The sequence below is a fragment of the Mus musculus genome, chromosome 7 (assembly GCF_000001635.26).
Source record: "Mus musculus strain C57BL/6J chromosome 7, GRCm38.p6 C57BL/6J".
NCBI classification, from domain to species: Eukaryota; Metazoa; Chordata; class Mammalia; order Rodentia; family Muridae; genus Mus; species Mus musculus.
In genome coordinates this window covers 84641267-84658702 of record NC_000073.6, presented here as the reverse complement: position 1 = coordinate 84658702, position 17436 = coordinate 84641267, and the positions used below count along the sequence as shown (strand labels likewise).

Below are 17436 nucleotides of genomic sequence, written 5' to 3'. Positions count from 1 at the left end.
GATATACAGGTATGGACCTTCATACCTGAAGAAAGAAACTGAGTGTGTGTGTGTGTGTGTGTGTGTGTGTGTGTGTGTGCGTGCGCATTTGTATTTCTTAAATATGGTCTTTTGGGTTTAAAATAGCTTAAATTTTAGGTTCGATTTGGTCTGGTATTATTCATGATGTATTTTATTCTGATTAAGACGACATCATCTACCTGCTGCATTCAAGGAAGTGATCATTAAATTTAGATCTCAGGAAAAAAAATATAAAAGTTGATAGAGAGGTCCAGAGATAGAGGATTTAACCTGCTTTTACTACCTGGGATAGGAAGAGAAGGCAGGAATTGGGATGGGAGAAAAAAGTTTTGCCCTTGAGTATTCTGTAAGAACTGGTAATATCTTATGCAATGGATACATTAGACCAGATCAGTCTGTTGTAGACCTGCGTAAAGGAAGGCAAAACATCGCTGTAAAGCAGAGGCCTGAAAGCAGCTGAGGTACTGGTAGATGCTCTTGTCCTAGATGACTTGGTGAAAGCTGGATCCAGTTTAGCCCAAGAAGTTGAATGCTTCCCCATTCTTGTTAGCCAAGTGAACTGGAGTTCTTGCATCTCCTTCGTCTATAAAACAGAGCAGGGTATGCAGTTTCCCACACTCCTGTCTACTATGTTCGTTGTGAGATTTTCCAAGTACAGAAACTGCTGTTTTACGCCTCTTACAGCAAGTTTTAAGGGAAAGGAATTACGAGCAGTGTGGCCACACATATTGTCTTTGGTCCTTAGGATTGAAGCTGCAATCTGACAAAGCAGCCCTCTACCACTGGACTACACTACCCACCCTACCCTCCTTTACTTTCACTTTTTCATTTATGTCACTGAAATGGTTGTGATTTGTCACTAGTGTTTTGATGTCAATGATTAACATTCTTTGTCTTTCTTCTCCAGATGCAGGATGCTCTGTAGTAAATGTGTGTGTCCCTCTGTCCTTACTGGTATCATACAGGGTTGTTAAGTGGAAGGTGTGTCTTGGTATTTTCCATTGGTGCTCTAGATTGATCGTTAGCTTTTGCTTTGGTTCTGCCTTGATACTGGGCAAAACAAGAAATTAGCTGAATTTGGCGTTTTAAGCAAGGAGACATGTTTGTAGATTATGAAAGGCAGTGCACTGTAGAAAGGTTTACCTCTTGAACTGTGGTGAAGTGTGGGGAAGGTTGTACCAGTTCAACAAGGAAGGAAGGGAGGGAGGAAACTCCAAATCTGAGCATCGTAACTTGTCATCATTATGGGGCATGTGTCAGTAAGCACTCACCTGTGGTGTTCTGTCCGACTGTGTCCTGTAACTCTCTGAGTGATGATCATAGTCAGCTCAACTTAGATGAGCTTGAATGCAGTTGTAAGATAGGAAATCTGGTTTTGTTTTACTAGATGCTTGGGATCATTAGAATATCAGCTTCCAATGTTTTTTTTTAATATTATGAAATTTAAGCTTATAGAAAGTTATAGCAATTACTTGTAAGTAATTGCTGTGTGCCACTTAGCGGAGTCTGACCTCCCTTAATAGTTTGTCCAAAGTATTATTGCATTATTCTAGTCAGAATGTTCTTTGATTCTGGTTGGGTTTGTTTTTGTGTGTGTGTGGTTGTATATGCTGCACAGTTGTGTGTGTGTGTGTGTACATATGTGGAGACCAGGAGACAACTTCAGAAGTAATTTCTTACCAGACACCACCATGTCTTCTGAGGCAGGGCTGATTTCCCTGACTTCAGGGCCAGCCCAATAAAAGAGGCTTTCAGGCCAGAGAAGAATAGGCGCCCTCCTGTTTGGCTTCCCAGCACTATGTTCCACTCTTTCCTGTTCTTATGGTTTGGAGATGGTTGGTTGGTTGGTTGGTTGGTTGGTTGGTTGGTTGGTTGGTTTGCATGGATTATAGGGTCTAACTCAACTACTGTGCTTGCACAGCAAGTATTTTACCAACAATTAGTGTTTTTCCTGACTTGAGAATTGACTTATGTGCATCATATTGTACATATCTTTTACTATGTATTCTTTTAGCATATGAATATTTTCATAAACACCTAAAACAAGGATATTGTATTTTATAAGAACTTTAGTGTTACCAGATTAAGAAAATATAAAACCAGTATTCTCTAACTGCTTTTACTGGTTTTCGCAATACTGTTTATTTTGAGTTTTGGGGGTTTTTTTTGTTGTTTGCTTGCTTGCTTTGCTTTTTGAGACCACATCTTACTCTTAAACACAGTCTGGCTTGAAACTCAGTTGCACATCTCCATGCAAACAAACAACAAACAAACTATTCCTAAACCAAAAATAATAGGAAACAGTGGAACACAGTGCTGGGAATCCTAGGAAGCCAGACAGGAGGATCCCTATGCTTCACTGGCCAGGCAACCCCCTTTAATGGGCTGGCCCTACATCAGGGAAACCAGCCCTGCCTTAGAAGATAAGGTGGGTGTCTTCTAAAGAATGATTTCTGAAGTTGTCTTCAACATACGTATACATATATATGCAATTGTGCAGCCCATACAACCTAGATGCTAGACATATAGGTATGGACCCCATATTCCCAGTAAATGTTCATTAGCTTATCTATTTCAGTTCAGGAAATCTAACCATATGACATTTTCTGCCACATTTCTTTGTCCTCACTCATGTTCTTAGTAACATTTCCTTAATTTGTATTTGTTTTTACAGACATTAATGTGTTTAAAGTGGGTGGCAAACTTTTTGTAGAATATTCATCAGGTTGGGCTCATCAGTGTTCATGACTGAGGTTAGGAAACAATCTATCTGTGGTATGAGCTTCTCATTGTACCATATCAGGAGGCATGTGTCCAACTGTGTATTTGTCAGGAATAAATTTTCATTGTCTGATTAGTGTGAGATCTGCTGGAGTCCTCTTCTTCAAAGTTCTAATAAGTCACCTGTGGAGATGCACCTTGATACTTGGTGTATCTCCAGCCCTCATATAACCTTCATCCATGAGCTTTAACCCTCTCTGATAATTTTGCCTGAATCATTGCAGTGACTCTGGTGATCTGTCTCAAGACTTCAATTGTGTGAGCTCAAAACTGCAAGAGGGAACCTGTTTCAGCTGCTATGTGTGTCCCTTTGCTTTAAAGAGTTTAGTGTTGGACAAGAAGCTGTCAATCAACTTGTAGTTTGTCTTAAGCACTTTCGCATCCTCTGAGATAAACCCGCTCTTTTCCTTTCTCTTTAACAGTACTTCAGTTGTCTTCCTTTTTCCTCCCCTTTCTTGAGGTTGCTCCTTCCAAGTTCCCATAATTGTTATCCCAAAGAGATAGCTTTCTGAATTTATAAGCATCCTGTCATGTTCCTGATAAAGCTTATTTACTTACTAGTGTTGTACTTGACTATATGATACACAATTCCAGAAATGGCTTGCTGTTAATACTGTGGATCACTCTAGCCTGTCATTTAATCAAGCCTGAGGCCAAGAGTACTGGGTTTAGGAGACAAAGATCCAGACTCAGTTCCATAGTCTGCAAAGAGTGTGTAATGTATAGATGCTTATAGGAAGGAGGGTGGAATGCATCTGCAAAATTCTGTGTAAAAGGTTTTCTAGGAAGTTACAAACTTTGTGAAAACTTGGATTATTTCTTAGATCTTTTGTGTTTATATATGTAGATTATAAATATTTGTTTTGAATAAACTAAGTCATTTTTATAGCATAGCATATGTGCAGTATTTTGGCTTAGACAATGTAAAGTATTCAAAATAATTGTAAAATTACCAACCTTGAAAGTTATTGCTTGTGTTTTTTTTTAATCATGCAGCATCTGTTAAGTATTTATCTTATATTCATGAAATAGTAAAGCTTGCCCGAAACTTTACTATAGATAAGTATAGGTATATTGAAGCCTATCTGCATACAGAAAAAGATATTTATCTGGATTTTCAAGGACAATTTTATAGAAATTTATTTTACCTAAAGTTTATTGCCAATAAGAAAGAAAAGCATTGAGCCATCTAAGCCTAAAGTCTGCCCATATGTGTAACTCTCTGTCAAAGCCAGAATTTTTTTTAGTTCTATAATTACTAATTTTATTTATTTTTTTATTAAATTTACCTCCTGGTCACAGTTCCCCACCCTTCTCTCTTCCCAGTCCCACCCTTGCAAATCCCTTTCCGTATTGCCCCCTCCTTTTCTCTTTAGAGAAGGGAACCTCAACTTGGGTACCACCCTATCCTGGGGCATCTGGTCTCAGCAGGACTGGGTATATCCTCACCACTAAGGCCCAACCAGGCAGTAGGAGAAAGAGGATTCAGTGGCAAGGAACTGAGACCGAGACAACCCCAGTTCCACTTGTTATAAGACAACCTACATGTAGACCAAGTTGCACATTTGCTACAAATGTGCAAGGGGTCTAGGTCCAGCTCCAGCATGCTCCCTGATTACATGTTGTTAGCCCCATCCCTTCCCCACTCCCCACCCCCTGCCATGGTTCCAGGTTAGTTGACTCTGTAGGTCTTCTTGTGGTGTCCTTGACCCCTCCAGTTTGCCCAATTTCATCCCCAACTCTTCCACAGCCTCATGTTTGGCTGTGGGTCTCTGCATCTGCCTCCATCCCCTGCTGGATGAAGAATAAGGAATAAGGCTAGAATTTAAAGATAAGGGCAATAATACCACTGAAGAGCACTCTGCTTCAGTTTTCTTACATTCATTTACTTATTGTGGGGAGCATGGACTGAAGAGGGTTATACATATGTCACAACATGCATGTGGAGGTCCAAGGACAACTTGAATCAGTTCTTTGATCAGTGAATTCTGGGGATCAAACTCAAGTCTTCAGGCTTGGCTGCAAGAGCCCTTACCAGATGATTCATCTTACTAGTCTCTGCATCAAATTTTAAAGTAATGCCATTTTTATCTAGGAGAATAGATTTTTTTTTTTAATGGAATCTTCTAACTAAAATATTTCTGTTTGTTTCTGCAGTGCAAGTTGTCATTATTACTGCCTATGTATACGTTAGTGAAGTGGAGATAGGATTTTATCTTAGCTGTAATTACCTCCTAATTCGTAAACATTGTGATTTTCTTGTGTTTATTTTAACCATTCAGTATGAATAGGATTAAGTATTTCTTACAGAAATGCAGTCTTATTTTCCAGGGAAGCCTTCTCCCACCTTATTTATCCACAGCAGTGGTGGCACTGTAGGACAAAAACAGGACCTGTGCTGCAGGTCTTCATGGCGCATGTCAGACAGAAAGGTAGTAACTCCCGCTGTAAGAAAAAGACTAGGACTTCTGTCTCTTAAGAGCTGTTACAGAGCTGTCCTTGGAGCACTGAAGGCCCTTGACCACTTGTAAAGATGTAGCAGTTATTTTAAATAAACTGGTGGGGCAGTTATTCTAAATAAATTGCTAAGCTTCAGAAAAATTAAAGAACACCAGTTTAACTAACTTTGGGTCAAATGATTATACAAAGTAATTCTCGCTAACACAGCCTACAGCCCTGTGTAGAAGAAGTGTTAGGTTATGGCTATGTATTAACTACATTCTTTCATTTGTGTCAACACCCCCTTTTGTGTCCCTGAAATAATGAAAGCATTCCTTTAACTTTTAGATGATTAAAATGTTAATTTACATTATAAGTTTTAACTGTCTCAACTCTGTTTCATGTTAAATGTGTTACAGGAATGAATCTGAAGTCTGCTGCAGTAAAACACTGAAGGCTTTAAAATGTTTTCTTGCATAAAAGTCAAACTTTAAGTAGCTGCTTATGAGGATAGGGAAGGCAGGAAGCTAATGTCTGTCTCAAGACACAGGACAGCTGTTTGCTCATCAACCTCAACTGTGTGAGTAGAGACCTAAGCCTGTAACCTTATGTAAGTGGGCCTAAAACTTAGTTAAAAAGCTAAAGTTTGTGAAGATTCACCTAAGTCAGCATGATACGATACAAACGACTTCAAGGCCTCTTGTTTCTGGTGGGTAGGATTTGAGGGGTGGAGTGGCTAGGAGGTATTTAGTCATAAGATACTATTAGTAGTAACGCAATGCTAGTGATCATACATCTTTAAGAAATTATCCTAAGTTAGCATCTGCATGATTAATTTTCTTGTGAAGAAGATGATTTTTTTTAGATTGCTGTTTATTTTACAGTTAATTTCAGCCAACTATAAAACTTATTTTAGGAATTAAGTGATATTAATATGGAACTTTTTTCCTTATAATTTAGTAATATAGAAAGAGCATTACCTAAAACTAAAGGAATGTTGATTATTTCTTAAATGCAGTTTGAAATGTTTTAATATATTTTATTATTAAAGTACTTAGACAAGTTAAATTCATAGTGATGGGGAAAAGGAGTTTTCTCTCTTTTGCAAAGATTATCCCCTCAAGAATCCTCTTAGGAAGACACCTTTGTTTCCTACTTCAGTTTTTATTGTTGATGATGAATTTTAGGAATGAGGCTCTAATTTGGATTCCCCTCCCTTCAGACGAATGTGTGTTATGTGTGGATGGGTTTTTGGAAGTTTGCAGGGACTGAGCAGGCTGGTCAGCCTGTCACAGACTCAGCGTTTAACTGTGGGTGAGGCAAAGAACATCAGCAGTTGTTTGCTTAGTGTATTTGTATCTAAGGTGAGTCACTTTCTCTTTAATGTCACAAAGGGACTATCCTTCAAAGCAGTGAACAAGAAGACACAGGAGTGCTGAGTGCATACTGAATCTGGATAATTCCTTTGGAAAAAACTAAGGTTTCTGTTTGCTGATTCTGCTTTTTATTGGTTAGTCAGGTGATACACAGATGTCTGTATCTGAGAAGCTTCAAAGGAGTGATATTATAATCCCTTGTTTAAGAATGACAAGCCTCCCTGTCCTGATGCTCTGGCCTATTAAACAGGCAATTTAACTCTTTAGCCAGTTGTTGACACTTACTGGTAAAGCTAAGATAAATTATTTAGGGCTGCACTTTTAAAAGAAAGGGGAGGGATCAGAAGTCTAACACTTTTCCCTCTCATTTTAGTCAAAAATAAAGAAAGTTCAAGTTGAAAGAAGCCTTTGGAGTGTGGTCTCTAAAGCCAGACTAGGGAGAAAGGAGAAAGAATGAGTAGGAAAGGGAAGCCTCATAACTAGAAAGCATGTTGGAACAAAGTAACTAGTAAATGGGTGGCAGGTTTCCCTCTGGCTTCTGCCACTCTGGAGTGAGTCTCTCTCTGTTCAGTAGTTCTCTTATCAAGGCTATGCAGGACAGAGGTAAGGAGCGGTACAGCCTATGTCCGTGTAGATAATGTGATGCGCACATTCTTCTCTCTCTCCCCCGCCCTGCCCTTACCTTGCTTACCAGGAGGGTGTATAGGCTTGTTGATCCTGGTCTCTTACCCAGATTGATTTGCTTTTTCATTTATTATGCAGTGTGATTATGGAGTTCTGGCTACATGTGAACGAGTGGTCATTAAGTACCGAGACTAGAAAGTCAGTCAGGTTGTCCTGGTTCACATCCTAGGTATCACTTTAACAGTCACATGATACTGAGGAATCACTTAGCCTCTCCGTGCCTCTGTAAAACTCAAGGATAATTTCCCAGCTAACACAGTGGTAGAGTTAGTGATTCACAGCACTTGCAAATGACTACCATCAACACTATGAAGCCTCTGTTTCTTCTTTGAGAGGAATAATACTAGGAAATATAAATCCTCAAAGTAATAGTTAATTTTTCTTTGATTTCTGTCATGCTGAGGATTGAATCTGGAGTATCATTCATGCTAGGCATGTACTCTTTTCACAGCTACATTCCCAGCCCCCAAATAATAGACTTTGGAGGTGTGTGTGTGTGTGTGTGTGTGTGTGTGTGTGTGAGAGAGAGAGAGAGAGAGAGAGAAAGAGAGAGAGAGAGAGTGGGGGGGTGGAAATGTGTGTTTCTAGAGATCTAACTCACGTTGACTGCAAGCTCCTTTACCCACTGAGACATCTCTCAACCCAATATTAAGAATTCAGAAATGAGCATATTCAGCTAAGACACCATAAGAAACACCCCCAGCACAGTGAGTCATGACCTTTACTCACCTGTCCTCCTATTCTGAACTGCTGCCAGTATCCACCCATTTCACACTCTAGAGAGCCGCACAAGGGTTAGTGATGTACTGTTTCTGACAGTGCTGTTCTGTAGGATGACACTGGGTACAGTGCTATATAAAGCCGGATGTTTATTGGTGGTGCCATCGTGTTTGTCTTGCCTGATGTGGGTGCTGGAAACTGAATTTGTTCCTCAGCAAAAAGCAGTAGTACACCAATGCTTGTAACTTCTGAGCCATCTCTCTCTAGCCCTGCAGTAATAGTTTTTAAATATGAAATTGGTAGGTAAGCAAGCATTAGTATAGCTACTGATATAGTTTGTTAGTGACTACATTTTGGGTTAAAGTTCACCACTTCTTTGTGTTATGAAAATGAAAGCTAACTACCCCCAGGGTGGGTCTTAGGGACATACAATAGTGTTTCCAAATGTATTTTAGTCATTTGAACTCCTTTGCTCAAATAAAATCATTGCTAGAAATAGGACATTGTAAAAATACCAAAAAGGAACTGTTAGAGCAGATTTGTGGTGCGCTCTGCCCCTTTAGTTTTCTTTTTCTGCAGTCTTTTCCTCCAGCTGTGTACTTGATGAAACAAAACATACTTACATCACATAAACCTGAGGAAGATTTACCTAAGTGGTAAGATTCACAAAAACTATGTACATTGTTGTGTTTTTAATTTTTCAGTTTGTAACTCTGGCCTCTTAGTAGATGGGCTATTATCTAAAGCTAGTTATGGTACTATAAATATTAAATTGAAAAAAATGATATCAGAAAACAAGCATTGAGTTCCGTGTTTCATTTTATAGATGTTGGCCATATCATTTTTTTTTTCTACTTAGAGGCTATATTAAGTCTCCTGTGTTATCTGGGTGAAGGTTAAAGTTTATTTCTCCTAAGTAATTTGTTTTTCTTTAGAATATTGTGCCTATTAAGTATTCAAATACTCTTATTAGTTGTACTAACTGATGGAGAGGAATAACACCAGTTAGTTTCAAATTAGCAAGTAGATCATATTGACTTACTTCATTTTATTTAATGACAGTGTATTGTTGCTTTTCTCATTTCTGTGAGGAAGGGGAAAAATCCTCAGGCAGCTGTGATTGCTTAGCAGGTAAAGACACCTGCTGCCAAGCCTGACAACCTAAGTTTGATCTCCAGGACTCACATGGTAGAGTGAGAAAACTGATTTCTATGCGTGTATCCTCTGACCTCCACACATGTGCTATGGCACACGTTACTCTGTCTCAACAAATACATAAATACCATCCTAGTTAGGGTTACTATTAACTGCGATGAAACACCATGACCATGGCAACTCTTACAAAAGATAGTATTTAATTGGGGCTTACTTACATTTGGAGGATTCTTTCATTATTGTCATAGTGAAAGCATGGCAGCATGCAGGCAGACATGGCACTGGAGAGGTAGCTGAGAGTTCTATATCCAGATGGCCAGGCAGCAGGAAGACACTGGGCTAGCTTGAACAATTGAAATCCAAAGCCCAGTGACACACTTCCTTCAACAACGCCATATCTCCTAGTAGTGCCACTCCCTATGAGAGCCATCTTCATTCAAACCACCACAAATATATTTTAATATTTTAGGAAAGTAAGTTATCAAATCTTCCCATACTCCCTCCCTTCTAATTTTCTTCCATCCTCCATAACTAACTATTCCTTCCAATTTCATGTGCCCTGCCACTGATTTATTTTTAAGTGTGTGTATGGGGAAGGGTGTGGGGATGTGTATGTGCTCACAGAGAGTATTGCAGTCCCTGGAGCTGGAATTACAGGCAATAGCAGTCTGATATAGCTGCTGGGAACTGAATGGAGGAACAGTACATGCTTTTAATGATGAACCATCTCTCCCTTGTACCTTTTATTTTTTATAAACGCAATGAGTCTACTTAGTACCGCCAGTGTGTGTCTGTGTGTATGTGTGTAACATATACACATAGCCTCTTAGGGGCTACAGTTTTATAAATTGACAAAAGCAACTTAAGGGTCTATTTTGGCTGACAGTACAAGGGTACAGTTATGATGGCAGGAGTGAAGCACAGCTGTTACATTGTATCCACAGTAGGTAAGCAGAAAGCCAGTAGTGCTGGTACTCTGGTGTTTTGTTTTGTTGTTGTTGTTGTTGTTGTTTTTATTTTTATTTTGTTTGGTTTTGGCTTTATTTTTTTCCCCTTTTTATGCAGTTCGGGATGCAAGCCCATGTGATGACTTTACCCACTTTCATGATACATCTTTCTTCTACTGAAAACACTCTCGTAGGTACACTGAGAGGTATTTATATGTTCAGGGTGATTCTAAATCTAATCAAATTAACAGTGAAGTTTAACCAACACAGACACTATCTCTGACTTCGTTTTTTGATAGCCATTTTTATTTACTTTTGATGTCATGCAACATTCATTTTTATCCCTGTGAACTCTCTTCAAAACAATATGAAATTAAATGTTAAATGACAGTATATAGTGAGATGTACTTTCTAGGGCTCCTTCCAGTTATAAGTTGGGAGAATTCCCTGTTTCCTTATCATTTTACTGCAAACTCCTTGGCATGGTTAATAAGCTTTTCACAGTGTTACCTTAGTCTGTTTCTAAGGTTGTTTCCAGTGTTTGATATTCCAAGTGCATAGAATTCTTTCCCAGGAAGAATGCAGTTGTGCATCTGTTAGCTGTGGACACATTGAGCATATACTAGTGAAAACTGAGACAGCAATGGAATTGCTAGGCAATATAACCTATGGAACTACCGGCCATTTATTGAAGTGCTGTTGTGTGGAGTTTGTACTTGTTTTTATCCTTCTGCAATGACAAATGCTCACTATAAACAATTAGAAAGTTTGTATTAGCAAAATAACTGACACATTATTTTATGAGCTTGAGTTATAAACCATTCCCTGATACTGCTGGCTGAGAGAGAGAGTGGTATCATCTCAGGTAGAGGTGAGGCATTTTCAACTAATTCCTAACAAGTGATCTATTGTGTGGTAAGCAGGCCTTTGAGGCAGTGTCCTTGTTGAACCACGACTGCAGAAAAATAATCTTGGAGTAACAACTGCAGTTGCAGATGTAAAAGTCACCCAAATCTAATGTGAGTTTAGTACTGCTTTCTTTATGCTGCCGTGTGTTTTCATAGTCATTGAGTGGGCTCTTCCTAAGACTCCTGTGGAACAGAAAAGACAGGTATCGGTCGGGCGTGGTGGCGCACGCCTTTAATCCCAGCACTTGGGAGGCAGAGGCAGGAGGATTTTTGAGTTCCAGGATAGCCTGGTCTACAAAGTGAGAGAAACCCTGTCTCGAAAAACCAACCCCCCCCCCCAAAAGAAAGAAAAGATAGGTATTACACCTCCCTCTGTGTGAGGGGCTCGGACTAAGCACTAACAGGACCGTGTCATAATCAAAGCTGGTTTTAGAATTAAGCCAAGCCCATTGTTCTCTTCACTGCATTACCTTACACATGAAGTTAAGCCTTTATATTTAGTTGTTCTACTGTGAACTATAGTCAGGTCTCTTTTAGGATGTTTGTTATCCATTACTTCAAGTGACTGCATCCTCACTGAAAGAAAAATCAGCCTCTGGAATGCCATGCACCTTGTTATTTGCCTGCTTGTTTTGTGGTGCTAGGGATCAAATCCAAGGCCTTGTGCATGTTCACAGGAACTCCACTACTCCTTTTAGCTACTGATCTTTATTTTGGTCAAAAAAAAAAAAACCCTCTAAAGTTAGAATGATTATATTTCTAAATTTTGTTGAGTACTTGTTAGCACTTTGTGGTTTTATAGCTGTTTTGATTTTGAAGGTAGACGACTGTTTCTCTGTAGTTACATGAAAATCAGACATTTGTGTCTGTGTCCTTGTACCTATGGGATTGAATCCATGCCAACCATATGATATACCTTAGAACTATACTCTCAGCTCCCTACATTAACTCTTGCAAGCAGAAGCTGCGGCATAAAACTTCTATTATAGTAACCAGAAGAATAGTTGGCAGCATGGTCAGTGTATCATCCTTGAAAAAAGCTCTAATAAAAGAAAAGCTGCTTTGCTGTCAAGAAGTCTTGCTGTGTTTTTCCTAATAACATTTCTAACCAAGGAAGTTTTGAAAGCATTCATGTATTCATCTGACTTGAGTACCTAATTGTTTATACTGAACTTGAAGCAGGAGTTGGCAAACCCTGGCCCACTAACCCAATCCTTCTCAGTCACCTTTTATTGTAAGTACACTTCATTTGTTAACATTTATGTGTGGTTTCTTTTCATTACCAACGTAGAACTTGAGAGTTCCCATAGAGACTGTGTAGCTCACAAAGCCCAATATTTATTATTGGTGCTTAGAGGAAAAGTTTGCCAACCTCATTCTAGAGTAATTGAAAATACAACTCTGAGAAGAAAAGAAAGTGCTTTGTGTATTAAATCTGATTTTTCTCTTTTCTGTCCTTAAAGACAGGTTATTTGTCTATCCTTCGTCTTTCAGTTGATCCTGAAGGCACTGCTGCTGATTGCAGGCAGCTGTAGCTATAACAATCTGCCTCTGGGCTTTTAGGACTCTGTTTCCTCAGTGAGCAGGCCTGTTCTCTGAAATGAGAGCCATGAACCTTAACTCTGTCCAAAGGGACTTCTGTTGCTATCATGTGGACAGGAAACTATCATGAAGAAGACTTTATTCCAAGGTGTCATTACCCCAGAAAGGATCAAAGAGGAATAAACTACTGCAGAATCTGCACCAAGATTAAATAAAGTTAATAATTTTATTTCTAGGAACTACTGTTTATATGATTTCAGAGCTAATCATGTGGTGTCCAATAGTCAGTTTGGTGTGTTTTGCCCTGGGGAAGACTATTAGTCCTGTTGTCACCATTTCTTAGCTGAGAACTAACACAAAAGAACACAGAGTAGTTCTTTGTGTAGGATTAAGGCCTTATGTTCATGTTGGTGAGACTTTAGCTTTTGATATTACTAGGAGACAGGACAACCTCCATGATCCTCTAGCTCTTAGTCTTTCTGCCTCCTCTTCTGCAATACTTCTTGAGCTTTAGGATGCAGGAATGTTTTGTCCAGTGGGACCCTATGACTCTGCATTTTGATTGGTTATGGTTTTCTGTAATGGTTTTCATCTGAGCAACAAGTTACCCATATCTCTAGCCTCTATAAGATTAACTTTTAAGAAGAGATAAAGACCTTTCCAAGAGTTTTAGAGGTAGCCAAGTTGGTAGAGTGATTGCCTGGTATGCATGAAGCCCAGGGTTCCATCCCCAGCAACAGTTTGTAAGTGGTAGCACATGTAATCCTAGCACTTGGGAGGTAGAGAGTAACAAGATTAAAAATGTAGCCAAATAGCTACATAGGCCAGCTTAGGCTATATGAGAGCCTTAAAAATATAAAATGAATTTTTCAAAAAGAACTGCTGTCTTTCATGTTAAGAGTATAGTGATAAAGTGTATAACAACTTCTGACACAATTCAGTGCCACCTCTAAGATGTCAGCTGTTTTATCTTCGCTTTTATATTGCCGACTTAAATACCAAAAGATTGAAAAAGACAAGTTCTTTGTTGTTTTATGTTTTGAGGCAAGGCCTTACTGTGTAGCACTGGTCGTCCTGGAACTTGCTGTCTGATCTTCTTGCCTTGTCTTCTCAGTACTGTAATTCTGTCTCTGTGCTTCTGCACTGGGTGCTTTTTTGAAGTGGGGGTTTCACTATATTGTGTAGGGTGGCTTTGTACTTAGGTGGAAGTGATCTGCTTTCTTCAGCTTTCCAGTACCTAAAAGTACAGGGACATGATAGGGCTATAAATTGTTATTGCCTTGAAAGTAGTTTTGACCTCCATAAACTCAGAAAGGGTCTCAGGGAATCCCCATATGTAGGCTTTGAATACTTGGTTTAGCCAGTAGCTTGAGAGATTAGGTTGAATCCTAAGTATTTTTATCTATAATAAAATCAGCTCCTTATATAAAAATCATTGTACAAAATTCTAAAAGATTTAGAGAAAGATGTTACTGAACTGAAGAACTTAAGCAAGGCAGTCCATTCACAAAGGCGGTAAACTAAATTAGAGATTTACTTAAAGTGGTGTTAGAGATGAAGGAGGTGAAGCTACCTGTGTGCTAAATGGCTACATGGAAGTTGTGGCTGGATGGTTTAGAAGCTTTAAGGTCAAAGAGGAGGAAATGAAAGGGCTTATGGGTATGGATCCTGTGTATTACAGACTATACTTTATAGTTTGGGTTTTGTGGGGCGAGGATGTTTTGTTTTGAGAAACAGATGAAAATCCAAGAGTGAGGCGGCCATTGGAGAGCTCTGACTTGTGAAAGACAGGATATTGAGTGACTTTATGTAGGTAAGCACTGACTTATTTTGAAGACAATTGGTACAAAACCAAGATCTGTTTTGAGAGCATGCTAGCTATTGAATGGAGCTCTCAGCTGCTTTCCAATGTGCCTTCTTTATGATGCAGCAACCAGCTTTCCCCACAGTAGCAAGCATATGGATGAACATCATGACCCACAGTAAGCATAAAATGGTCTTTGGGTTAATTACAAATGAGAAAAGCGTGAATCATAATCTTGCATTATTCCACATTTTAAAAAAAAGTTAAATCCAGATAAATTGCCATTGAAAGATAAAATAACCAAGTTTAGAAGTATATAATATCTTCATGATCTTGGAATAGACAGTGGCTTGTTAAATAGCACCTAACTAAATAAGGACATTGTTAACTTAGTATCACTATGATGAGATATCTAATAGGGAAACTTTCAGGAAGAAAATTTACTTTGGCTCAGTGTCAGGGCTTATCATGGTAGGGAAGTACATGGGGTTAGAAGCGTGTTCAAGGGGTTATAGGCCCTCATATCACAGTGGACCAGGAAGCAGAGTCTAAGCCTGAAACCAGGGGCGTGGTATCACCTTCAAACGCCGGTTCCTAGGAACCATTTCTCCAGGTAGACCCTACTTCCTAAAGGTTCTGCAGCTTCCCAAAACATTGCTACCAGCCAGGGAAGACACATTTAAAGCATCAGCTTGTAGAATCAAACTAGACTTGAAATAGAAAAGACAAGCCACATAGGGGGAAACATATGTAAGAAGGTAATACAACAGAAAACAGGTAATGAAGACAGAAGAGGATGCCCAATAGCCGGTCAGAACATCCAGTGATGGGGAAGCTACAAGGTGGCTCTGAGATAAGACAGGGAGGCACAGAGTATTTACATAGGAGGGTTAATTTCTCAGAGTTTCTGAAGCCAGCTAATAGAATCCGGGTAGTAAAAAGCAAAGAAATTCATTCTCTTGATTTTAAAGTCCAGAAGTCAGAAATGAAGTTATTGCTGAGCATCTCAAAGCTTGCTGTGCCCCTTTTAAGGTTCACCTGATTAATCCAGGGTGAGATCTCCTCAGATTCTTAATCTGTTTGAGAAAGTACTTAGAGCTTGAAGGAATAGGGTATGGACATCTTTGTATTGGACTTCCAGCCCAGTTCAGGAGAAAGACAGTATTGAGGATGGGTAAGCTCAGGAATATCCTGGGACTTTTACTTCCAGGAAAGTGTAAAGATTTGTAACTGCTTGGGAAACTGTGTAGTGGTCTCTGCTGAAGTTGAAAGTTCCTCTTCCCAATGATACAACATTCCCACTCTTAGGTATATGCAGGCTAAGTATGGATGCAATTTAGCCAGAAGCTATGTAAATAATATCCCAACAGCTTTGTTTCTAGAAGTCCTAGACAAGAAAGTTTGAAAATCCCCATCAGCATTAGATAGTCCTTCACGCCATGGAGCATTGTGTGCAGGGATGAGAATAAGCACACCGCAGTTACATAAAGGGTACGGTTGAATTTCACAGTGTTAGGTGTTAGTTACATAATTCCTTTACAGAAGTTTACGAGCCAGAAAGCTACTAAGTATCGAATGTACTCAGGCATGAACACACACATACACTGGACACTTCCCCACCTTGCTCCCTTCTTTTGACCTTGAGCTTACAGAGCTGGAAGTAGGGCTATGTGTCATGTCCAGCTACAGTGGCCCATTTTGAGATTTATCATCCAGGCCTATGGAAACTTCCCTGTAGCAGTAGCAGGATAAGTGTGGATTATACTAGAACACATCTAACATTGATGTAATTATATGTAGGAATGCTATGCTTTATATATGCTAGGAAAATATCCCCAGAGATCTTATCCATATGTTAGGTAGATTCAATGGCCTTTTTGTTTTTCAGTGCAAGCAACAGCAGGAAAGACAACTCGACTTAGGGATCTGGGGACTGCTATGCAGAGAGTTATCAAGCCTACAGTACAGTAGGAACTTTAACCTAAGTCCCTGTTCTTTCATCTGAGTGAGCAGCTTTCTTCCCAAGTGCTTTCTGTCAAGGTGTGTTTTCCATTTGATTTGTGACCTTCCTGGATAGCCTGCAGAATATCTCAATAAATCTCTCTCTCTCTCTCTTCCCCCTCTCCCCCTCCCTTCTCCCCCTCCCTTCTCCCCCTCCCTTTTCCCCTCTCCTCCCCTTCCCCCTCTCTCTCCCTCTCTCTCCCATCTCCCCTTCCTCCCCTCCCTTCGCTCCCTCTCCCCTCCCCTCCCATCCTCCCCTCCCTCCCTTCCCCCACTCCCTCGTGTGTGTGTGTGTGTGTGTGTGTGTGTGTGTGTGTGTGTGTGTGTGTGTGTGTGTGTGTGTGTTCGGATTTGGAGGTGCTGATGTTCAGAACTCTAAGAATTACTATGTCAAATTGAGCATTGATATTTGGATCACTTACTGTTAAAAATTTTTATAGTAAAGGTTACTTTAGAATCTATTTTGCTTTCTCCTGGGATTCTCTCTCTTTTTTTTTTTTTAATAAAAAACAGAGAACTAGCCAACTGTGGGTGGTTAGCTTTCTAGTGATTAAAGAGAGACAGCTGGACATGGTGCTGCACACTTTAATCCCAACACTCAGGAGGCAGAAGAAAATGGATCTCTGAGTTTAAGACCAGCCTGGTTTACATTCTGAGTTCCAGGCTAGCCTGAGCTACAAAGTGAGACTGCCTCAAAAAAACAAAAGCAAAAAAAAATCAGAAAGACAGATAGGAGGGACTTCGGGAGTTTGTACCAGAATGATAGCTCACTGTAATTGGCATTTTTATTTAATTTGCTATATTGTATATGCACCCCCCACATGCCTAACTTCTTTTGAAATTACTAGTAAAGGTTCCAAATTCAGGAAATCAAATTCATGTTAAAAAACAATCTCGGATGAGGGTCATAAGAGATGACTCTGGTTCAAAAGCCTCCAGTTTGGTTCCTAGCACACATGTGACAGCTCACAGACATCTAACCCCAAGTCCAGGGGATCCAATGCCCTTCTGGCCTCTACAGGCACCAGGCACACATGTCTTTTGTGTGTGTGTGTGTG

At 39.6% G+C, this 17436-nt stretch overlaps 1 protein-coding gene across 20 annotated transcripts in view; it reads left to right on the top strand.

Moving 5' to 3' along the window:
* Window positions 1–17436, top strand: part of Zfand6 (zinc finger, AN1-type domain 6) — a 74972-nt gene that overhangs the window by 31314 nt on the left and 26222 nt on the right. For 6 of the 20 annotated variants that reach the window (XM_030242871.1, XM_030242872.1, XM_030242876.1 and 3 more), the window contains exon 2: window positions 5661–5821. The exons of 7 other annotated variants lie outside the window; for them this stretch is intronic. The gene's annotated coding sequence lies outside the window, so the exon portion shown is untranslated. Of the gene's footprint in view, window positions 1–5660; window positions 5822–16265; window positions 16418–17436 lie in introns of those variants that run through there. 7 more of the 20 variants (XM_030242873.1, XM_030242867.1, NM_001360581.1 and 4 more) reach the window with 2 other exon arrangements.